At 41.1% G+C, this 22,737-nt stretch overlaps 1 long non-coding RNA gene across 5 annotated transcripts in view; it reads right to left on the bottom strand.

Annotated features, from left to right (window-relative positions):
* Nucleotides 1-250: 250 nt before the first annotated feature.
* LOC101148945 (uncharacterized) overlaps nucleotides 251-22,737 on the bottom strand; it is a 46,760-nt gene continuing 24,273 nt past the window's right edge. Inside the window, exons 1-4 of one of the 5 annotated variants that reach the window (XR_010129796.1) lie at nucleotides 17,995-22,737; nucleotides 14,038-15,686; nucleotides 4,924-9,654; nucleotides 251-666 (exon numbers count right to left, since the gene is read on the bottom strand). The exon at nucleotides 17,995-22,737 is cut by the window's right edge and continues 24,273 nt beyond it. This is a non-coding gene — a long non-coding RNA (uncharacterized lncRNA). Of the gene's footprint in view, nucleotides 667-3,222; nucleotides 4,488-4,923; nucleotides 9,655-14,037; nucleotides 15,687-17,994 lie in introns of those variants that run through there. The other 4 variants (XR_010129794.1, XR_010129795.1, XR_008670215.2 and 1 more) reach the window with 4 other exon arrangements.

The raw sequence follows: 22,737 nt of genomic DNA, 5'->3' as shown, positions 1-22,737 counted from the left end.
TCATTGAGTCAGCTCTCTCCGCTTTACTTCTTGCCCTAGTATATCTTAAATATGTAGTTTTCCCCTTGCCTAATCCAGGAGAGCTGGATTTCATAACTAACAAGACTTTAGACTTGTGCTTCACCTTTCAGCATGCTTCTGGGTTCCATGATGTCCCAGAGCCTATGTGCTTATGATTAAAAAAAAAAAAGAAACTGAAGAGGGACCCCAGTCTGCAGGAGTGAGATGGGCATGCGAAGACTTACATTTTCTCTGGTTCCTGGGTATGCTGAAGATGGCATCCAGGAGAAAACTTCTGGCCCCTCAAACTGCCCCATAGCTCAGCCTGCAGGCTGCGACTTACAGTGACATCAGCAACATGATGGATTCCATTGCCAGCAGCCTGGACTCCAGGAGGCACCCCAGGCGTGGCTGATGTGCACAGGTAGGAGCATGTCCTCTGCGTGGCCTCTGCACTGGAAGAGCTTCAAGGCCTTTTCCTCCAGGGCTGAGGGGATTTGTGTTTCGCCTCTGTTTGTTTTTGTGTACTTCTGTTTGGGGAAACTTTCAAGCACGCAGAGCAACATTCTGATAGATAGTGCAGAGAGGAGCTGTGCAGCATCCTGGAGCCGAAGGTTACAAGGAAGAGACCAAAACCGGTAAAGTCACGGATGTTGTGGCCCGAACCTGTAAATCCAAACAATCTCACAGTTATGAAATGGAAAGTTTGTGGGGAAAAACAAATGCTTTGGTTATTACAGTGTTACTACATTCATAAAATGTATTTCATTTGGGGGAGTTTACACAGGGGGTAATGAGATTTTTGCTTTATACGTTATTTATAACCACTTAATCCAGGTACTGTGGGTTTTTTTAATTCCTTCATTTTCACAGCTACAAAACACTTCAGTATTTCTAATTTATTTCTGCTTACAATACAGATGTTCTTAATTGTGTTTCTGACTATATTTCAACTGCTACGATCACGTTTGTTTGTGTCAGCGCACAAGCCGGGGTTGTATGTGCAATACACAATAGTAAGGCTTCAAGAAGCCTGTAAAAAGGCCTCTTGTGCTTTCATTATCAACAAATTAAAATATGCTGCATGGCACTATCTTTATCATCAGTGGTTTTAATCTTTGGATAATTCCCCTGCAGTTGGGTAGGCAGAGCGACAGCCCTCTCTCAGTGCAGAAAGACTGCAAGCCTTAAAATGGCACTTTTCAAGATGACCATTTGGAAGCAACATTTGGAGAACATTTGGGTTATGTCCTCTAACTGAATTTCCAAGCTGTTGGTAACGGACTAAAGAAAATGTAGTCTGTACTGAATATTAAGAAAGCAAGAATGTAAGAGCCTTGAAGGTCATGTGTAAATATTGACATTTTATTTTATTTAGTAACCAAATTGGGGCCCTTGCATTGCTTATCTTGCCATAAAAACTCCTCACTCACTTTCACTGCCCTGCAGATTGTCAGGGAAAGATCTGATCTGAGCAGCTGTGGGTGCTCTTCCTGCCATTGCTAACAAGACTGAATTTTGTTTGTGTGAAATCTGAGTCAGAGGGGTGTTCCTCCCCTCTCATCTCCACCACGGACTGATGCACCTGATTAGATAACAGAAATCTGTGGGCTGAATGTTCATGTAGTGACATGAAAGCCAAGATGCAAAAACAGTCAGAGAAAACAGCCTCCCACTCACTCACAGAGTCAAGTCAGGTGTCTAAAACCAAAGTTATCTGGGGAACCAATAACTGGCTAATTTGGCCAGAAGACCCTTCTCTGTGTCCTCAGCAGCAGTGTGAGGAAGAAATATCAGCATGTCCTCAGGCCCTGTACCCTTCTCAGAAACCAGGACTCTACCCGCAGAGCTTAATCAGGGCCATATTCTGAAGGTGAGATGCAGGCAACGGCCAGGTGTCTCCACCAGCAGCAGTGGTTAGAATGCCCCACACACTTAACAACTTCCGGGACACATTTGACTGTTGACCTACAACAGCATTGCTTTCCTCTGCCAAAGCAAAGAGCTCCGCTCATGTAGAATAGGCTGGCAGTTTGGTAACTTGCCAGAGGCTCCTGTCTCCCTACAGTGAGGTCACCAGAATCGCTTCCCTCCTGAAACACAGTCGATTGAAATGAAGGTCCAGCAGAAATTAGGGGCCAGTGAGTTAAACATGGAGGCCACTTCCAATGGTCTTTAGCCTAAGAGGTTTTCTCCAAGTGAAAAGAAGAAAATTGAATATGGGAATAAAATGATCTTTTAATGCTTCATAACTCAACTTTCTGACTTACCTCAAAAAGAGAGAAATAGTGTAAAAAGCCAACACTGTTTTCTACCCTCTAAATTTGAGTTTTGAAAGGTGCTCCTCAAATATTAATGATCTGGTTTCTGTGCCCAAATAAATGTCATGATTTACACCTCATGCTTATGGTTGCAATCCTAATCACCCTTCCCTATGCCAGCTTTATAAGTCTTGCCCAGTTCCACTACTGAAATAGTGCACTTGGATTCAAACAACACTCAAAAACGTTGTTTTTTGTTTTGTTTCATTTTTAACTATTACTGAGTGGACAGGGTCAATCCCATTCAAAATTCCCAAGTAGACAAAATCTGTCTGTGGCCCTTCCCCTTCCCCTCACCTTTTTGGCCGCCTCCCTCCATTCCCACTGATGAACTTCCAAGCTTCCTACAGCTCCACTAGTCCTTTTCAACCAATGGAAAACAAAGCAGTTTCCTACATTAGTGTATCTGCCTTCATCGAGTAGTTTAGTGTTTTGCACAAACCAAGAGAATGTTCATTTTAAAAGCAGGAAAGAAAGATTACAGATGGAATGTCAGACACCAGGGCACCTGGATAAAATATAATTTGGGGCAGGGGAGTATATTCTCATCGTCCCTAAAGTAGATGAACCAGTCAAGTCAGTACCCATAAGGTAGGCTTGATAAATCTCAGGACCAGGCACCTCCACTCCCAACAAACACACACACACCTTTCCACTGTGATGTTTTAGGCAGAGTGTATTGTAGCTCTGCCTATCTACTCAGAACCTAATGTATTCACATGAAAGTAAACTAACAGAGTCTGGCTGTCCTGGTGATTCTCAAGACCCTATTGCCTCCTCACTTACCCAAAAGGAAAGGAGCAGTAGTTTTTGTTTTGTTTTTTTTTTTAAATTCAAGAAATCAGTAAAAAAAAAAAAAAAAGTGTTAGTGTTTCTCCAAAACTTCTAAGTTAGAGTGGCACAATTCATTTTTTTTTATAAAGAATTTGATTAACTCTGGTTATCCCGGATTTGCTTCAGCCTAAAGCCCAACATCTCCTTTGCAGCGTGGTATCCTTCAGTTGCTCATACTTGAGCCAATAGAGGTGGGAGGGGAGATGGAGAAGGCTGGTTTTATTTGAGCTTGTGAAAATGGCTTTTTATCAAGTTCAATGTCATAAGTTTTCTTCCACAGGAAAGTAGAATATATTTTCTGGTGAGCAATATTTTTTTATTACATAGAAATGGTTCCTAATTCTTAGCAGACAGAGATTTGAGAAAACAGGGGAGTTCTCCCACGTCACAACAAATAATGTGATGGTCAACGTGATAGACTATTGTATGCTTTGATAGCTAGTTTCAGACTGATTTTCTGACACATGAGAGAGGAGCAGTGCCTGTTGCCCATGGAAGGCGATTTGCTGGGAGGAAGAACACAAACATCCCCAAAGGCTACCAGGTCAACTGTCATTTTCAAAATTACCATTAAAAGTAGGCTGGTGGGCCGGGCACGGTGGCTCATGCCAGTAATTCCAGCACTTTGGGAAGCCGAGGCGGTCATATTACAAGGTCAGGAGTTCGAGACCAGCCTGGCCAACATGGTGAAACCCCATCTCTACTCGAAATACAAAAGTTAGCCAGATGTGGTGGCTGGCGCCTGTGGTCCCAGCTACTCAGGAGGCTGAGGCAGGAGAATTGCTTGAGCCCAGGAAACAGAGGTAGCAGTGAGCTGAGATTGTGCCATTGCACTCCAGCCTGGGCGACAGAGTGAGACTCTGTCTCAAAACAAAAAACAAACAAACAACAACAACAAAAAACAAAAGAAACCCCACAATAATTAGCTGAGTGTGGTGGTAGGTGCCTGTAGACCCAGTTAACTGGGGGTTGAGGCAGGAGAATCGCTTGAACCCGGGAGGCTGCAGTAAACCGAGATGAAGCCACTGCGCTCCAGCCTGGGCTGCAGAGCAAGACTCTATCTCAAAAAAAAAAAAAAAAAAAAAAAAAAGTAGGCTGGGCATGGTGGCTCATGCCTATAATCCTAGCATTTTGGGAGGCTAAGGTGGGAGGATCACCTGAGGTCAGGAGTTTGAGACCAGCCTGGGCAACATAGTAAGACCCTGTCACTACAAAAAATAAGAAACAATTAGCTAAGCATGGTGGTGTATGCCAGTAGTCCAGAAATTTAAGATTATAGTGTGCGATGGCACCGCTACACTCCATCCTGAGCAACAGACAAAGACCTTGTCTCTGAAAAAAAAGAAAAGAAAAAAATTATTATTAAAAGTAATAAGAATAGAAAACATAGGCTGTGTATGCTAGATTAACAAAACATTCCCCCTACAAAAGGGGGAAATTTCAATTTTCTATGAAGTTTGAAATCTATAATCATCTGGCATTATTTCCAGGCATGTAGAAAAAAATTCATTTGTCTTTTCATCTGTATTAGTTTGTCTCCATCAATGTGTACATCAAAAGTACCTGGGGATTCTGTGGGTTTGGGGAACATTTTTTTGTTTGCTTGTTTGTTTGTTTTCAAAATATATGGTAGTATCCCACCACAAATCTATACTAAAATAAAATTTCATAGTGTATGTCAAATAAATGTGCACTTTGAAAAATTCCCCAAGTAAATTTTGAGATTGGCTCTTGATTCAGTGACACTAATATAAACACTTTCACTTACCTTTGAATTTTGTGGTGACCAATCTTCAGATTTGAAGCCTACACCTTCTTAACTTGGTCCATGGGGGCACAAAAGGAGAGAGAGTATAAATGCTGAGGATGACCTTAACAAAAGTGAACACAAAATTAAGAGATGTGAACCCAAAATAAAAGAAGCAAAGAACTCTGTCTTCCCTTGTCATCTTTAACTCTGCTTTATCTTGATTCTTCTCTGTGTTATTCACAGGCCCTTTTCCTATACCCACTCTGTAAAGTGATTTACCCCATAGCTCTCCACCCCTTTCACCTTGGATCTCTGGTCAGATAATCTCACCTTCCTCTGTGGCTTCAAAGCCATATACATTTGACTTCTGAATTCATCTGCTAGGGCAGCCATAACAAAGTACCACAGACTGACTTGGGTGGCTTAAACAACAGAAATGTATTTTCTCACAGCTTTGGAGGCTGAAAGTCCAAGAGAAGGTATTTGTGGCTTTGGTTTCTTCTGGGGCCTCTCTCCCTGGCTTGTAGATGGCTGTCTTTAGCCCGTGTTCCTACAGGACCTTTCCTCTGTGCTGGCACTTCTGGTGTCTCTTCCCCTTCTTACAAGGACATCAGTTCTGTAGAATTATGGGCCACCCTAATAACTCCATTTTAACTTATTACCTCTTAAAGACCCTAATATGGTTTGGCTCTGTTTCCCCATCCAAATCTCATGTTGAATTGCAATTCCCAGTGTTGAAGGAGGGGCCTGGTAGGAGGTGATTGAATCATGGGGGCGGACTTCCACCTTCCTGTTCTTGTGATAGAGTTCTCACCAGATCTGGTTGTTTGAAAGTGTGTAGCACCTCCCACTTTGCTCTCGCTGTGTTCTGCTGGCCATGAGAAAATGTACCTGTTTCCCCTTTGCCTTCCGCCATGATTTTAAGTTTCCTAAGGCCTCCTCAGCCCTGCTTCTGGTACAACCTGCAGAATGGTGAGTCAATTAAACACCTTTTCTTCATAAATTACCCAGTCTCAGGTATGTCTTTATAGCAGTGTGAGAAGGGACTAATACAGAAAATTTGTACCAAATAGTGAGGCATTGCTATAATGAAACCTGAAAATGTGGAAGCAGCTTTGGAACTGAGTAATGTACAAAGGTTCGAGCAGTTTGGAGGGTTCAAAAGAAGATAGGAAGATGAGGGAAGGTTTGGAACTTCCTAGAGACTTGTTGAATGATTTTGACAAAAATGCTGACAGTAATATGGACAGAGATAGCCAAGCTGGTCTCAGATGGAGATGAGGAACTTACTGGGAACTGAAGCAAAGGTCACTCTTGCTATGCTTTAGTAAAGAGACTAGTGGCATTGTGGCCCTGTGCTAGAGATCTGTGGAACTTTGAACTTGCAAGAGATTATTTAGGGTATCTGGCAAAAGAAATTGCTAAGCAGCAAAGCATTCATGATGTGGCCTGGCTGCATCTAACAGCGTAAACTAATATGCATGCACAAGGAGATAATTTGATACTGGAAATTACGTTTAAAAGGGAAGCAGAGCATAAAATTTTGGAAAATTTATACCCCGGCTATGTGGTAGAAAAGAAAAACCCATTTTCTGGGGAGAAATTTAAGCCAGCTGCAGAAATTTGCATAAGTAAAGAGGAGCCAAATGCTAACAGCCAAGACCATGGGGAAATGCCTCCGAGGCATTTCAGAGATGCCTCGGAGGCATTTCTGAGACCTTTGCAGCCGCCCCTCCCATCACAGGTCTGGAAGCATAGGAGGGTTATATGGTTTCATGGGTCAGGCCCAGGGCCCTGCTACTCTACGCAGCCTCAGGACATGGTTCCCTGCATCCTGGCTGCTCCAGCTCTAGCCATGGTTCAAAGGGCCCCAGATATGTCTTAGGCTGCTGCTCCAGAGGGTGAAAGTTGCAAGCCTCATGGCTTCCATGTAGTGTTAAGCCTGTGGGTACACAGAAGGCAAAAGTTGAGGCTTGGGAGCCTCCACCTAGATTTCAGAAGATGTATGGAAATGCCTGAATGTCCAGGCAGAAGACTGCTCTAGGGGCAGAGCCTTCAGGGAGAACCTCTACTGGTGCAGTATGGAGGGGAAATATGGTCTTGGAACCTCCACACAAAGTTCCCACTAGGGAATTGCCTAATGGAGCTTTGAGGAGAGGGCCACCATCCTCCAGACTCAGAATGGCAAATCCACCAACAACTTTAAGCTCCATTATTTTGGAGCTTTAAGACTTAATGACTGCCTTGCTGGGTTTCCGACTTGCATAGGGCCTGTATCCTCTATATTTTGGAATGGGAGCATTTACCCAATGCCTGTACCCCCCATTGTATCTGGGAAGTAACTAACTTGTTTTTGATTTTACAGGCTCATATTTGGAAGGGACTTAACCTTGTCTCAGAAGAAAATTTGGACATGGACTTTTGAGTTAATGCTGGAATGAATTAAGACTTTGGGGAACTGTTGAGAAGGCATAACTGTGTTTTGAAATGTAAGAAGGACATGAGATTTGGGAGGGGCCGGGGCAGAATAAAATGGTTTGGCTGTGTGTTCCCACCCAAATCTCATGTCTAACTGTAATTCCTAGAGTTGGGGGAGGGGCCTGGTGGGAGGTGACTGAATCATGGGGGTTGACTTTCCCCTTGCTGTTCTCATGATAGAGTTCTTGCAAGGTCTGGTTGTTAGAAAGGGTGTAGCGCCTCCCCCTTTGCTCTCTCTCTTTCCTGCCAGCCATGTGAAGATGTGTCTGCTTCTTCACCTTCCACCATGATTGTAAGTTTTCTAAAGCCTCCCCAGCCATGTTTCCTGTACAGCCTGCAGAACTGTGAATCAATTAAACCTCTTTTCTTCATAAATTATCCAGCCTCAGGTATGTCTTTATAGCAGTGTGAAAACAAACTAATGCAGACCCTGTTCCCAAATACAGTCACATTCTGAGGCACTGGGGGTTGGGAATTCAACTCCTTAATTGCAATAGGTTAGGCATTCAATTGACAAATAAACCTTGAGTACATTAACTTAAAACATAATTGAGGATCAGCTATGATGTGTCATGCACTGATTGGAATTATAAGAGATGAGTAAGTCCATGCCCCTTGATCACAAGTAACCCAGGAAGGGAGAAATATTTACAAAAAGCTAGGTAAAATAAAATGTAAAGCAACTGCTCTCCAGTAGTGGGAAGGGAATGCCCTAGGGCAGACTTTTTCACCTAGCTAAACTTCCCAACCTCTGACTCCTGTCTTCGCCATGCTACACATGGTAGGACGAGCATCCGAAACAGACAGCTGACATGCTTTAGGCACTGTGTTGTGTGCACTTAAATTCTTCAAAATTCTGGAATGGGAATATGTCCTCTCAGCCCATTAGGAAACAAGCCAGCCTAACTTCACTTTTTAAAAAAAATCTCATCAGATTCATCTTATTTTGATAGGAATATTGAGTTAGGTGACTAGAAAGATATAGGGAATCTTGACTTGAACAAGAATTCTGAGAAAGTCTCAAGATTTCTTGCTGGTCAAGCTGGAAAATAATTTGTACCAAATGATACCACACAAGATTAATTCATAATATTTAAATGACAGTGCCCTAAGGGTGCTGGTGAGCCTAGAGGAAAGTTTCTAAAGATATTTCTTTGCCTGTGCCCTTAGCTCTGTATTATCCAAATATGTTACACAACAATTCAGATGAAGGTATAGAAATCATGCACAATTAAAATGCCAATGAATGTTTAAAATCTTAGAATATGGCAAATAACTGGCACTGTGCTGGCTCATGATAAATATATGTTTGACTTTCTAAAATGAATGAATGAATGAATGAATGGCTTATACAGGTTTGAAAAGGAACTAACACTAAAGAAATCACATGTAATGGGATAAATTTAAGATCCTGCACTAGTATCCAAAACTAAATACTAAAGCACAACACACAAGAGGAGAGATTTTACTGAGAAGTTTAATTGGAGATAGTCATTCCCCATCCCTGAAAAAAAAAAAAAGATTCATAAACAAAACAACTCATATCCTACCTTTAGACTGCATTAATAGAAACATAATACCTAGAATGAAGGAGATGATAGTTTACTTTGCACTATCAGGTCACATCAGGGGTGTTTTGTTCAATTCTGGATGCTACACACTGAACTGACTTCAGGAAAAATAGAACAGTGAATAGGCTAAACAGCATGTGATGTGAGAAATAATTTATTGTGTCTGATTATCATTATAATCATAAAAAGAACTAAGTGCCAAGTGCTTTACATGCACTTTCTCGTTTAGTTCTCACAACATTTTGCCTATGAGGCAAGTACTATTATTATCCCCATTTCACAAAAAGAAAACAAAGGCTGAGAGAGGCCAGGCAACTTGCCCAAAGTCAGAGAGGTGATGGGGGGTGGGCAGCCATGAATCTCAACAAGGCTTCTCTTGTTCTAGAGCTAACACACATAGGAAGGGGAGACAGAGCCGGGTGCAGTGGCTCATGTCTGTAATCCCAGAGCTTTGAGAGACCAAGGCCGGAGGATCACTTGAGGCCAGGTGTTCAAGACCAGCCTGGGTGACATAGCAAGACCCCCATCTCTACAAAAAAATTAAAAATTAAAAATTAGCTGGGTGTGGTGGCACATGCCTGTAGTCCCAATTACTCAGGAGGCAGAGGTGGAAGGACTGCTTGAGCCCAGGTGTTTGAGGCTGCAGTGAGCTATAATTGTGCCACTGCACTCCAGCCTGGGTGACAGAATGAGACGCTGTCTGAAAAAAAAGAGGAAAAGACAAATATTAGAAAGACTACCACTTGGAAATAGGAATGGTGCATAGTCATACTGACTATAAAAGGGAGCACTAAAACCAAAGAATGGGAAAATTGGCCCGTTACGTGGAAAAATGTACAGTAATTCTTTTAGGTGTCTCACACAGATCCCTTCCCAGGCTTTTCAACCCCATTTCAAATCAAATTGACTATTTCCTTGAACAAGGGCAATTATATTAATTGCAAAGAGTTTTCTGTTTGCCGTCTACCAAAGGTTACAGCTCAAACATTTAAGGTAGTGACTTTCTGTTGGCCACATTTCTATGTCTCTTTCTATTTCTGTTCCTATTAACTACTGCACGGATCTGAATAATGCAAATATTAAAGATGTGAGCTTTGACTTTACAAAATATATCAGCTATAGCTGCCCTTGAAAGCCAGGACTTGCTCCTTCCCTTGATGCCACCTTGAAACCAGGATGGGAAATTTGCAGATCACCCTAGGTTTTGAAAAGAAGCCATCCATTTCCAAGTTGCAATCTACTTGAAATAATCTCCCCAGTTACGTGGAAGTAATTTATTCTATATTTACTTTCTGCTTTGGACTATCAAATATCTCTTCCTCTTACCCCCGGGGGCAGCATTTGGGATTAAAAAACTTCTACTACCTGCCCTGCTGGGGCTGCATTATTTAACTCTTTCATGCCTATTTAAGAGCAGGCAAAATTTGCAGCAAATGATAACTGAAGTCCCTACTAGCCCTAAGATGTATTATTCTACGTTAACTTTATTTGTTTTAGATGTACTCTATTTCCAAAACTGTTTATTATTTTTAGCAACATTTTTTTTAACAACACTGAGGCTGACCTATATAAAGTTAAGCAGCTGAAAGTAAAATATTTAAGTAACAAGTTGACCCATGCAATGTCAAACTAAAGAGTAGATGTATTGTTTATTCCAGGGTCAGACGAAGCTCAAGTGGTGCTAGACCTAGAGGTCCCCTCATTTGGGTCAAGTCTCACTTTCCACATGAATGGATTGCCACCAATGAAAGCAGCCAGGGGACTGTTTTGTTTCAAATTCCCTGTCTTGGGTGTAGCCCTCCAAATATCAGTGCTTGCTTGTTGAACTTCTTATGGAGAAGAAGAAAAGTCTTTTAAAAATAAATCTTGGCCCCTCACATCTCAGAGCCATGGGCAAGCCTGACTTGCTTTTGTTTTTAATAATAGACTACCTTTTAGAGTTGTTTTAGGTTTACAGGAAAGTTAGGCAGAAAGTACGAAGAGTTCCCATATACCCTCTTCCTACCCTACCCCTACTCCCACAGTTTCCTCTATTATTAACATCTTGCATTGAACATGACTCTTTTTTTTTTTTTTGAGACAAGGTCTTGCTATGTTGCACAACCTGGACTTGAACTCCTGGGCTCGACTGATCCACCCACCACAGCCTACGGAGTAGCTGGGACTACAGGAGCACCCCTTCAGGCCCGACTGAGCATGACCTTTTGACAGAGTAGCCCAGGTTTGCTATTCTTAAGTTCCTTGAACTTAAGATGGCAAAGAATACTGTAAGGCCCATCCCTGTTCCAAATAGGACTCACTCAATCTGTAGACCTTAACCAGCTTCTAGGGCCAAAGCATTCCTCCTACTAAGAAGCCTTTGTTACAACAGCAGGAACCTGACCCAGACACAACCTCCCCTAAAAACAAGCCAGACAAGAGAGTGGGCAGGGAGCAGACAGCAGGAACAGGCTCTGGCGAGGGCCTGAGGACAGCAAGTTTCAACGCGGTACTTTTGAAGAGATTGTTGGCTACATTATCTTATTTAATTACAGTGGCATAATCCTTACATGGCTAAACTATTTATCAAAAACAAGGCTGTGCAACAATTCAGCAAATGTCACTGTGTTGTTATTGGTGAAAATTGCTCCCACAAACTGCTCTTTCGGGGTGTGCTGTGCTAGGAAGAGCCTTTTCTAGGTGCCTAGCCATTCTTCTGCACCAGTTTTTAATTGCTAATGAATTAAACTTTCCAAAGAGATAAGAATAATGTTGTTTTGTTTGCACACAGATTGCATGACTAACAAGGACGATATAAATAAAACCATTCCAAGCTTTATCTGTGGGTGGACAACAGTGCCTGTGTTCAAGTGAAGCCTGAGATGGCTCCCACACAAGATTAGGTTGTTATTGCGGAAGCTGAGGCTTGCACACTGTTAAAACCCCGAGCTAATATGTTAGCTTAAGACATTATGCCTAATTATGCTATGTGTCAGTAAGGGAACCTGTTCCCCAAACGTTAAACTATCCTGAAGCACCAGTGTGGGTCTGAGCCAAGTGGACTCTGTAGGATTCTGAGGTAACTATGCTCCATGGTGTTTATGAAAATGGGTAAGATCTGATCCTGGTGCATTCTCTACCTTCAGGATGATATGTATTCCTACTTGGACCAGTAACTATCTTAACAAATATATGTGAGAAGAAATGTTTGTGCTTTTATTTTTGGAAACTTACCATAAAAATCTGCAAACATTTCCTATAAAATGCAGAGTTCTCTGTCCATCAAGTTGTTTGGGGGCACTGAGGAAGGAGATGTTTATTTATGAGTTTGTTTCCACTTCAAAAAAGGAATGCCTTCATGAGCAGGAGAAATGACTGAGGTCTGGATTTCTGAGTCATGATTTGGGCTTGGCTCGTGGTTTTAGGAGAGTTGAACATCCTTTAGCTAATGTTTCTTGTCTCTATGCGGGTGGGGTGTGCTATGATAAGAACACTAGCCTTGTTTTGGCTGAATGTTGACTGCAAGAATCCTTTGCTGACGTAAGACCATCTAGAATTGCTAGAAATTCAGAATGGCTAGAAATGTATGTGTTGTGTGTGCCTTTCTCTTTGTTCCAACCCTAACCTTAATTGTGTGTGTGTGTGTGTGTGTGTGTGTGCACGCACACGCGGTCAAGTCAAGCAGGGTAGAAATCTGAGGCACTGGTAGCCCACTGGGATGCCTTTGTCTGGGATTCACTCAGCATCAGTCAAGAGGCTTCAAAAATTAATTTAATTTGATTAATGGGAGATTGAAATCCCACTCCAAGGCCTTAGGAAATCTCATGGTGAATTAAGTCACATGGATCATTTCATACCTCAAACTTCCTGTGGCTTCCAGGGAGAATCCATAATCTCCAGGGGTTGGTGAGGCAATCATTCACCCCTAGACACATCTGGACTCTGACTGCAACAGGTAGAATATTGACTCTGTCCAGCCATCCACATCTCTACTCCCAGCCTCTTTCCATATATTTTCCAAAATACTTAAAGTCACCCTGAATGCCCCTCTTAGCACTTAATGCTCAGTATCATCATTTAAGCTCATTTTACAATTTTTCAATGTGTCTAGAAGTGTCCTCATTATTTCCTAAAACAATATCCTTTTCCCTGCACCCCACATTTCTTCCTAGAGGATGCCCATTCTCTCCTCTCCCTTCCATCAGAGCTCTAACCAAAGCCCATGGTTGCTCCCTACTCTCTGACTTCAATTCCTCATTCTTCCTCATTCTCACTTTCACTGATGCATGCTCTAATCACCTCAGTTCTCCTAGTCTTTCATCATTCTAACCCACTCATAAATACTATTTGTATTTGTTTACACACTCAGTCAAGAACTTTTTACTGTCGTATCTGGCTCAACATTTTTCCTGCCTCTGTGTCAATTTGGTTCCCTTTTTTTTTTCTAAATGTATCATCCACTATTCATCCTTTCATCTAAATCCATCTTTCCATCCATCTACTTCACAATTATTTATGGAGCACCTAATGGGCTTTATGGACTGCTTTAAGCACTGAGAATAAGAAGGTGAATAGGTGGCAGCCCCTATTCCCAAGGAGTTCACAGGGGAAGATGGATGCACATACATCACATGTGGTTAATTATCTGGGTGTGATAAAGGCAATGAGAGAGAGGAGCACAGAGGACCAGTCTAGACCAGGGCAGGGGAAGGTAATCAGAGCAGTCAGCTCCTCCTCCCCAGCCAGGCTGGTCTTTCTGCAAAACCATCACGCCTCAGTTCATGGCTTCCCATGCCGTGTACCTGAAATGCCCTTTCTATCCAAATCTTGGCTATTTTACAAGATCAGTCTCTCAGGTTTCAGTAGTCATCTCCATACCATGCTTACCTCTACCTCTGGGAACTTTTGGACATATTCATAGCATCCAATTTAGGAATTGTTTGATACATGATGCTTTGCCTTCTCAAATAGGTTACGGCTTCTAATTTAAGGAGAGATCATTGTGTCTCAGTACTTTTGTGTTCCTTACAGTGTGCTACCAAAAACACTGAATTAAAAAACAGCACATGGATAATTCATTCCTAGATTTTCCTGACCATCTTACCTTTTCTGCCAACATGAGTAACACCTTATCTATACGTAGTAGGCACCTAATAAAATAAAGACATTGTGAGACATTGGAAAGAATAAGAACTTCAAACTCAAGTTCAAATTCTAATTCAATTACTGGGTGTTTGGACTTAGGCAACTTTATCTTTTCTGAGCCTCAGGCTCCTTAAATGAAAAATGAGGACTAATAACACAAACTTTATTTCTATTTAGGGGATGATTAAATGAATCTGTATATGTAAAATGCCTAGCACTGTGCTTTGCGTATATTAAGGAATCAAAATATGCTAGATCCTGTCCCTCCCTCTATTCTTCGTCCCCTCTCCATCCCCACCCCTTCAGGCCAGGCAAAATTTGGCAAGAAGCAATAGAGACATTTAAAACTTTAACACCTGCATGCTTTTGGTTGCAAAACAGTGCTTAAGCTTTTCTCAAACACCCAACATAAAGCCTGGGAAGGACTTAGATTTGTTCATCACACCCAGCTTGTCACAGGGAAAATCTTGGTGTATGTATTACTCAGTCTTATTATGTGGGCGTAAATGTGATAAAAGTTCTGTGATCTTTGAATTTTATGGCTCTCAAAAACATGTGACACTCTACATTTTTTACTGCCCTTCGTCAGTCAGCTGATTTTGAGACCTAGGGAAACCCCTGTACGTTCTTCGACCCACAGAAAGGGTTAAAGATTCCTACTACAAAAGGACTCAGTGTTCTAACTCTAAATGTCTTGGGAACATGGCCTGGAAAGGCTGAGGGCCATTGCATTACACAATTACCTATTTGCTGGAGACAGTATATTTAATAACTAATCATCTAATCTAATAATACTGAAGAATATCAGACTCAAAGGTCAAGTGTTTAAGATTAGGGAGAAAGCAGCCTTAAAAGTACATCTTAAAGAGCCTCACAGGTCAACAAGTCAGCCTTAGAGCCTGCCATGCAACCTCCACTTCCAGGCTGCTAGGGGAATCAGAAATGTCACTATCTTTCAAACTTAGAATATTGATTATATCCACTCTACTCATAGGGGCTTTATTCCATGACATCTCTTAGTTAGCAATTTAAGAAAATGATTTCATCCTATATAATGCCAGATTAGCTCAATGACGAAAAACGTTACACTAGGAGCTCTTCGATACGCACTTGAGAGCTCTTACCCAAAATGTTATTTTCCCTCTGGACTTTCCTGTGTTGATAAGCTCTGTTTGCTTCCAATTGTGGTTCACTCTTGTGGATCTTTTTCTCAGAGACCTAAGTGATCATCATTCCTAGAGATATTTGTGGTACAAATTCTTTATTTTCAAGTTCTGAAAACCTCATACTAAAAAGTCACCCTTTATTTCTCACTTTTAAAAGCCTGAATGGGCACTCTTCCTCATCTTTCATGAAGTTAAAGTCTTGTCACAATTCAAATTCCCTAGATGAATCCCTTAAAGAATCACCACACAGTGCTGACTCTCCAATGTGCACACTTGACCAGCAGGACGTGTATGTTTATTTCAAATATTTGAGTCCTTTTGCTTGATCTTTTCATAAGTTGCTCTCACTTCAGTCCCCTGATGGCTTCAAATCTTGGTACTTTGCTCACAATTTCTCAGAGTAGACCATTTTTAGAGAAAGATCTAGACATGTCTGCTTTTTCTAGGAAAAATAAAAACATAAAAACTAAAAACCCTGCAACTCTCAGGATAGACCGGATTATGCTGAGGTAACAAATTAACCCTAAAATCCCAGTGGATCATCAAAACAAAGGTTTATATTTTGTTTCACTACATGCTCATCACAAGTTAGTGAGATGCTCTGCTCCTAGGGCTACTCAGGCACCAGGAGCAACTCCAGGTAGTTCCTCAGGGACCCAGGTTGAAGGTGATTACACCATCTGGTCATGTCCCTACTGTAGAAGACAAAGAGGACCTCATAGCATTCTTCTATGCCTAGGCCCAGAATGAACATTGTCCCGCTTCAGTTTATAGCCCATTATCTAGTGCAAGTCACAAGTCCCCTAAGTACCAGGAAATGTGCTCTTTTCTGTGTGCAGAAATAAGAGAAGAACAAAAAAAGTATGCAAACACACTCACATCACCATTGCCTACATTAAGATTTTATGCTTCAAGAAGAGTGAAGCCAACAGAAAAGGCTGAACATAAAGGAAATCTCTAAGCCTGGACACCCTGTGGATCCAGAATAACCAAAACATAATTAAAATACTTACTGAGTACTTACTGAGTACTTTTCTCAAGATAAATGCAAATTTCTATTCTGCCTTTAATTCCTTGATTTTTAAAAATATTTTAAGATTTTTGCCAAGCTTTTACATTTTAGGTTATAAAAGAATTTCCAAGGCCTGGTATGGTGGCTCATGCCTGTAATCCCAACACTTTGAGAGGCCAAGATGAGAAGATCACTGGAGCCCAAGAGTTCAAGACCAGCTTGGGCAACATAGTGAGATCCCATCTCTACAGAAGATAATAAAATTTAAAAATTAGGAGGGCATAGTGGCATGTGCCTGTAGTACCAGCTACTCAGGAGGCTGAGGTGGGAAGGTCACTTGAGCCCAGGTGGTTGAGGCTGCAGTGAGCTATGATGGCACCACTGCACTCCAGCTTGGGCAATAGGGCAAGACCCTGTCCAAAAAAAAAAAAAAAAAAAAGAAAAGAAAAGAAAAGAAAAGAAAAGAAAAGAAAAGAAAAGAAAAAAGAAATGATCTTCCAAGAAGAAAGGTTGATACTAATTTTTAAATGTAAGGTCAATCACTACTTTGTTCACATCAAATTTTCTAGCAAATCTTGGGTTCCTCATTTGCAAGATTTGCTTCTGATTTGCTAGATTTGCTTTCTGAATTCCCTTGGTTTGCTTCTCTTTGTTCAGAAGATAAATTCACACTCAAAGTAGCACAGGGCCTGACATAGATGTAAATGCTAAGCATATATACCAATGCTTAGGAACAACAAATAAATGAGTGTGAAATTAGAAGCATCACTACCAAGAATATTTATACAAATATCTAGACTTATACTCCATGCTACAACAATAAAATCCAAAATCAATGTGTCTTACCTTTTGCATATGATCATTAATGCCAAAGGGCAGTCCTGATTTTATTAAAAGAACAATTAGAAAAAATGAAGAGAGATTTTCCTGTTTTCCTCCAATTTTGAATCTGTCCTCCTTTTCCCATTTTCCCCATTTTCACAGATTCTTATGATAAAGTTTTCATTTCTCAAGGAGCCAACGTCACCCCAGACTCACACAAGGGAATACAACTGTGTTATCATTGCTTGTCTGAAGGAAGGGAAGGCACCAATCCTCCTTCAAACAGGAAACCTTGTGGAAAATAATTGTGAATGTAGAGCACACCTGAGCAGAAAAAAAATGCTGACCAGAACTGTGCAATAAGTTTCTTCCATGTTGGAAGAGTTTGACTTACAACTCAGCCATTCTCTGCTGCTTATATAAGAGCAAAGTCACGTCAAAAAAGAAGCCAAAGAAACAGAATGTTCTCCATTGCAAGAATGACTGAAGTTTTGCCAATTAAACTTTTCCTTAGGCATGAACATAAGTAATAACCTAACACATCCTGAGTACTACTTTGTGCTATGCATCCTGCTAAACACACTACATGCATTAAGGTTCTTGAAAGTGGAAGTAATGCTCCCAGTATTTGTGCAGGATAAAAAGAAAATATTAAATTATTTGTTTTTTATTTTGTAACCTTATTATTTAGTTTACTTTTTTGCATTTTATTATTTACATCATACTGTATATAGTATATCGGTACCTATATAAAATAAATATATACTCGCACACACATATGTTGAGAGCATACAAATAGCAGTTGCAGCTCAGTTTATTTTTAATCGATGAGAAAGGATTATTATTATTATTGTTAGTTATCATTATTCCTGTTTACAGAAAAGGAAACTGAGGCTTAAAGAGGTAAAAGACTTACCCAAAGTGTCAAAGTTGGTAAATGGCAGAGCTGGAATTCAAAGAGTCTGATTCCAAAGTCTATACAGTCCGGCGTGATCATTAAAGGAATTCCTTGTGTTCAAAGAGCGGTGCTTGAAAACCAAGCTCATTTGTGCCTGCAGAAATGCCAACCTCTGGGGTAGAAGAAATGTCATACTTTGATCATCTTCCACACTGAATTAGGAGGAAAAGCAGAAGAAAAGAAACTGAGGGTACCAATGCCAGACAGTCGCTAGGTAGTAAATGGAAAAGAATTTAAAGAAAGTGAAAATCAAAGGAAAATATCACAACGTTTGGTTGACACCCTATTCCTCACCCAGCCCCTTAATGTCTTTCTACAGAAATCAGATTTCTGGTGCAGGCAGTTCATTGTTTGAACATGCAGTAATGGACACATCCAGATTCCTAACACCGGGGAGTTCAGAGGCAATCAACATGGACTGAGACACTTACAGCTTCATCTTTTGCTGATTGAGCACTGAGGGGTATGTATCCCCATGCGGTCCCTAAGAGCTACACCCATGGGAGAAACATTTTATGTTGTTCAAAATACTTGGCACTATGGTTGTTACCTTCAATTTTCTTAACTAGTAATGAGTGATCCTAGTAAGTGTTAAACCAATATGCACTAGGCTCTCTTTAGGATATTCATTATAGAAGGCTTTGAAGCTGAGAAAGAAGTTTAGAGTTTAGGGAAAAGTTTTAAAACAACTCTATATTATAGGCATTTTAAAAAATAAGTGCAATGGAATTCTTTAGAGGTAACCAAGTTTCTCAGGATATCTTTGAGGCAGTGATAAAGATTTAAGTTTTTAAAATCACTATCAAACCCCTTTGTGCAACATTTGCATAAATTCTCAAACAATGGGACTGTTTTCATGTAAATTTGTTTTCAGGGAGATTCCTGCTTTCTGAAGGCAGTGTAACTGTAGCTGAGTTACATAAAGTGACATTTTATTGCCTCCTGTGGAAGATGCTTTGCACTAATGATCTGAAATCTGATGTCTCAAGCTAGGAATTAGATGATCTGTGGCTCGAAGTGTGAAAAGAGAAAGTGGGGCCTTTATGTTTTAGTTAATTACTTCTGGCTAAAATGTGGGGAGTGCTCCCTGGACCTTCTGGGACTCCTGGAATCCGGAAACCCATCTACAAAACCTAAAGGATTGAAGCAGTTGACCTCATCACAGGAGTGACCGCAGGGGGAAAAAAGAGTGATTCACAAATCCAAGCCTGATTTCAGTCAGAAATTTTTCCGTGTTTCATAAATCTGCCTTTTTTCTCTAACTGCCCTTGCCACCTAGCAAGCCAGGAACAGAGAGACCAAAAATCATCATAAATATGGAATATGCAGTCAGAAATGTGGAAATAGAGCTTGCTACCCAGGGAGAACAAAGCTTTCACTCCTCTGGGGCTTCACTGTGAAAAAGAAACAACTCTGCTTGTTTTGTCTTATTTTCCCAGATACTTCTATTTGAAAAATATAGTAAATCAATTATTCAATTTTTCTCTCCCTACTGTCCACGCCCCCTCATTTCTCCAGTTCTCTAATTCTCTAATTCCTGAGTTGTCTAATTCCTGAGTACTCCTAGGGCAGTTCAGCTTACTACAAGAGAATTTTTTTGTGGCTGTTCTCAAACTCCATATTCTGTTGGCAGAGAATACTGTTCCTTAATTCTGTTTGAGTTTCAAAGAGAAAAAGCTCATACCAGTTTAGATTACCCACAATCCTCAATGCATATTGAACAAAATTGTCATTCCTAATGGCAAAGTTCAGGATATAACTGTGTTAGTTAATTTAATCATTTACCGTGAAATACCAGGTGTCTTAATCTTATATATAGTTCTTAAGTTGGCTGCATATTTTTGTGCAATTGAGTACTGACCCTACATGAAGAATACAAGAATTTTGTTTTTAAGTAAATGTTGTTAGAAATAAAATGTTTCTACTGGAAAAAAAATATGTTATTAGAAGCACTGTGAATTTTTCTCCAATGCTTGAAGAGCAACCACTCCAGCAAGCCTGGCTTATGTTGGTGGCATTCTGCCCTGCCACTACCTCCAGCACATCCATAGACCTTTATTTTTATTATTTTATGACCACATGCAGGATTCTGGCACCAAGGACTCCATTTGGACTTAGGAAAAGTAGAAGAGCACTCTGAAAACTGGACGTCGGGAATTGATGAACTGGCATTGCACCCCAACAACACACTCTGCTTGTGGGCCTTACTCTCCAGATACCTGATGTATTACTGGAGAAGCAAATGCAACAAGGCAAAGATGTCTTCATTTTCTGTCAAAGCAAGGCCTCAGCTATGGTGTCATTGAGGCCCTGAATCTCCGCAGCCAGCCGGTCAGACCCCATCAACAGCTGCAGCAAGCAGGGCTGAGGAGGGGAATGGGAGGCGATAGGAACCAATGAGGGCTGAGCCCGCAGCTCTGTGTGTGACTGGAGCAGAGAGACAGAGAGGCTAGGGCCAGAGGAAACCCCAGCAGCAAGGGAAAAACAGATTGACTCTCAGTGACTCATTTAGCTCCTGGGTTGGACAGATCTCTCCCCTGCTGGCAATTTGGCTCTGCATCAATAGTTCGAATACCAGGCTGAACAGCTTCAAATAATTAGGGGGAAAAATCTGCAAAACTGCTAGCCATCCAATTCTTTACTCTGTGCTGAAAGACACAGTACAAATGACATCTAGGTTATTAAATATGAAGTCACTGGATTTGCTGCCCATTTGGTCCAAAGGCAGAAAACTGGATAAAACTCAAATTTATAATTCAGTGTAGATGGCCTGTTTGTCCTTGAGGCAATCCATGAATTTTGGCTGGGCAGGCGCTGTGAATGTGGAAGTAATGTCGTAGGGGAAGGGGGATGAACAAGGTTTGTTCCCCCCGCCCCGCCCCGATTCGGCTTACACCCCCTGAGGAAAAAAAAAATGAAAATGTCAATAAAGACTGTGAATGTGAAGAGAAATGGAATCTGAGCCCAGAGTTTAGTAGCTGGCAGTTTAAACTTTATATACTTTAGGCCGACAGGCGTCTGGATCTCCTGTACTTTATATCCAGCGTACAAAAACAGAAGCAACAGGCTCATTTGGTATCAGTAAAGGTCAGTTAAAATTATAGAGACTGTTTTGGAGCAAATCTCCAGTCTTGTATTTGCATATTTATGAACTAGAGATTAAGATAGGCCATTCCAGTTATTAGAGCAGTGCTGCTATAGTTAATAGTCTGTCAGCATTTCCATTATAAACCCCATTTTTCAGTGTTTAGTATCTCAGCTGTTAGAAATCACATCAGGCTGAAAAGTGGTCTTCAGCATCTCAGGCCTTGGCAGGGTGAGCTGGTGGTGGTGGTGGTGATGGGGCTTGGGAAACCAACAAAGACATTTAAATCAAGCCAACTGTTTTTACATTGGATATTAACAGTAAATATGAAATCAGAGATTTTGAGGGGAGTTGGTGAATTCTTCTCCTCCCTCAGCACCCCCCCACCAAATTATCTTTCCCCTGTCTTATCCTTGTCAGTATCAGGGCTTTCACTCTCTATTTAAAGGGAAGACTCTGGGATTTTAGGGCAAAGATCCAAAGTTTTGGCTTGGCAAAATAATTTTCCTCACTTCATTGGAATTGTGGGGGTAGGGGAGAGCATCAGAGTAAAGCAAAGATGTTGAAGACATTCATTCATTCATTCATTCATAAAGAACTGGCTCATGCAATCATGGAGGCTGGTAAGTCCAAAATCTGCAGGTTAGTTGGGCAGGCTGGAGACTCAGGGAAGAGCTGATGTTGCAGTTTGAGTCCAAAGGCAGTCTGCTGGCAGAATTTCCTCTTCCTCAGTGGAGATCAGCCTTTTCCTTATGACCTTCAACTGATTGGATGAGGTCCATTCACATTATGGCACATAATATTAACCATCACAGAGGCTAAGCTGCTTTACTCAGTCTATGATTTAAATGTTAATCTCTTCTAAAAAATACCTTTGCAGCAATATCCAGACATATTTGACCAAATATCTGGGTACCAGGACCTAGCCAAGTCGCACATAAAATTAACCATTGCAGGGACCATGTTTTAAAGATCTCCTATACATCAAATCCTGGGCTTGGCCTTGGAGACACAAAATTAATGACACACTCCTTGTCCTCAAGAAGCTTATGATCTACCATCACACTGGTACCAAGTTTTCACAATAAAATTACAGACTCAATAGCTGGTTCCATGCTTTGCTTTCTCTTTTTGGCCACTTGGGATATCCCCTGCACAGAGGCACAATTGTGAGTGTGCTTAGCTGCATTCTCAAGAGAAGGCACTGCTATCTAGGGACTCCTTATCACATAGGAAGACAGCCTGCTCTTTCCAAACCAAATTCTTGTAAATTCACCTGACACTAACCTGCCAAGTAACTCAGTGATATTCAAAGATCCTTTGGAATTTGAGGAGAAATTGGAAAAAGAGAAAAGAGGAAGCAGCTTGCTTTCTCAAGTCATTCATTCAAAAAAAAAAAAATGAGTATTGGCTCCTGTTATATGGCTCCTCGATGTGTTTTAGAAGCCACACAGACGCATCCTCAACTGGACAACCATAGAGCAGGTTGAAAAATTCCTACTCTACCTGGCGGAGTTTCCAGCCCCTCTGCAGAAATGCACACCTATGCAAAAACCTTCATCAGAAGAGAATCTTAAGGGATAGTCTGACAGTAGGGAATCCCAATGTGTATAACC

The sequence above is a fragment of the Gorilla gorilla genome, chromosome 1 (genome assembly GCF_029281585.2).
Source record: "Gorilla gorilla gorilla isolate KB3781 chromosome 1, NHGRI_mGorGor1-v2.1_pri, whole genome shotgun sequence".
In the NCBI taxonomy this organism is placed as follows: domain Eukaryota; kingdom Metazoa; phylum Chordata; class Mammalia; order Primates; family Hominidae; genus Gorilla; species Gorilla gorilla.
The sequence above is the reverse complement of the archived record's forward strand: the minus strand, read 5'-3'. Positions and strand labels throughout refer to the sequence as shown.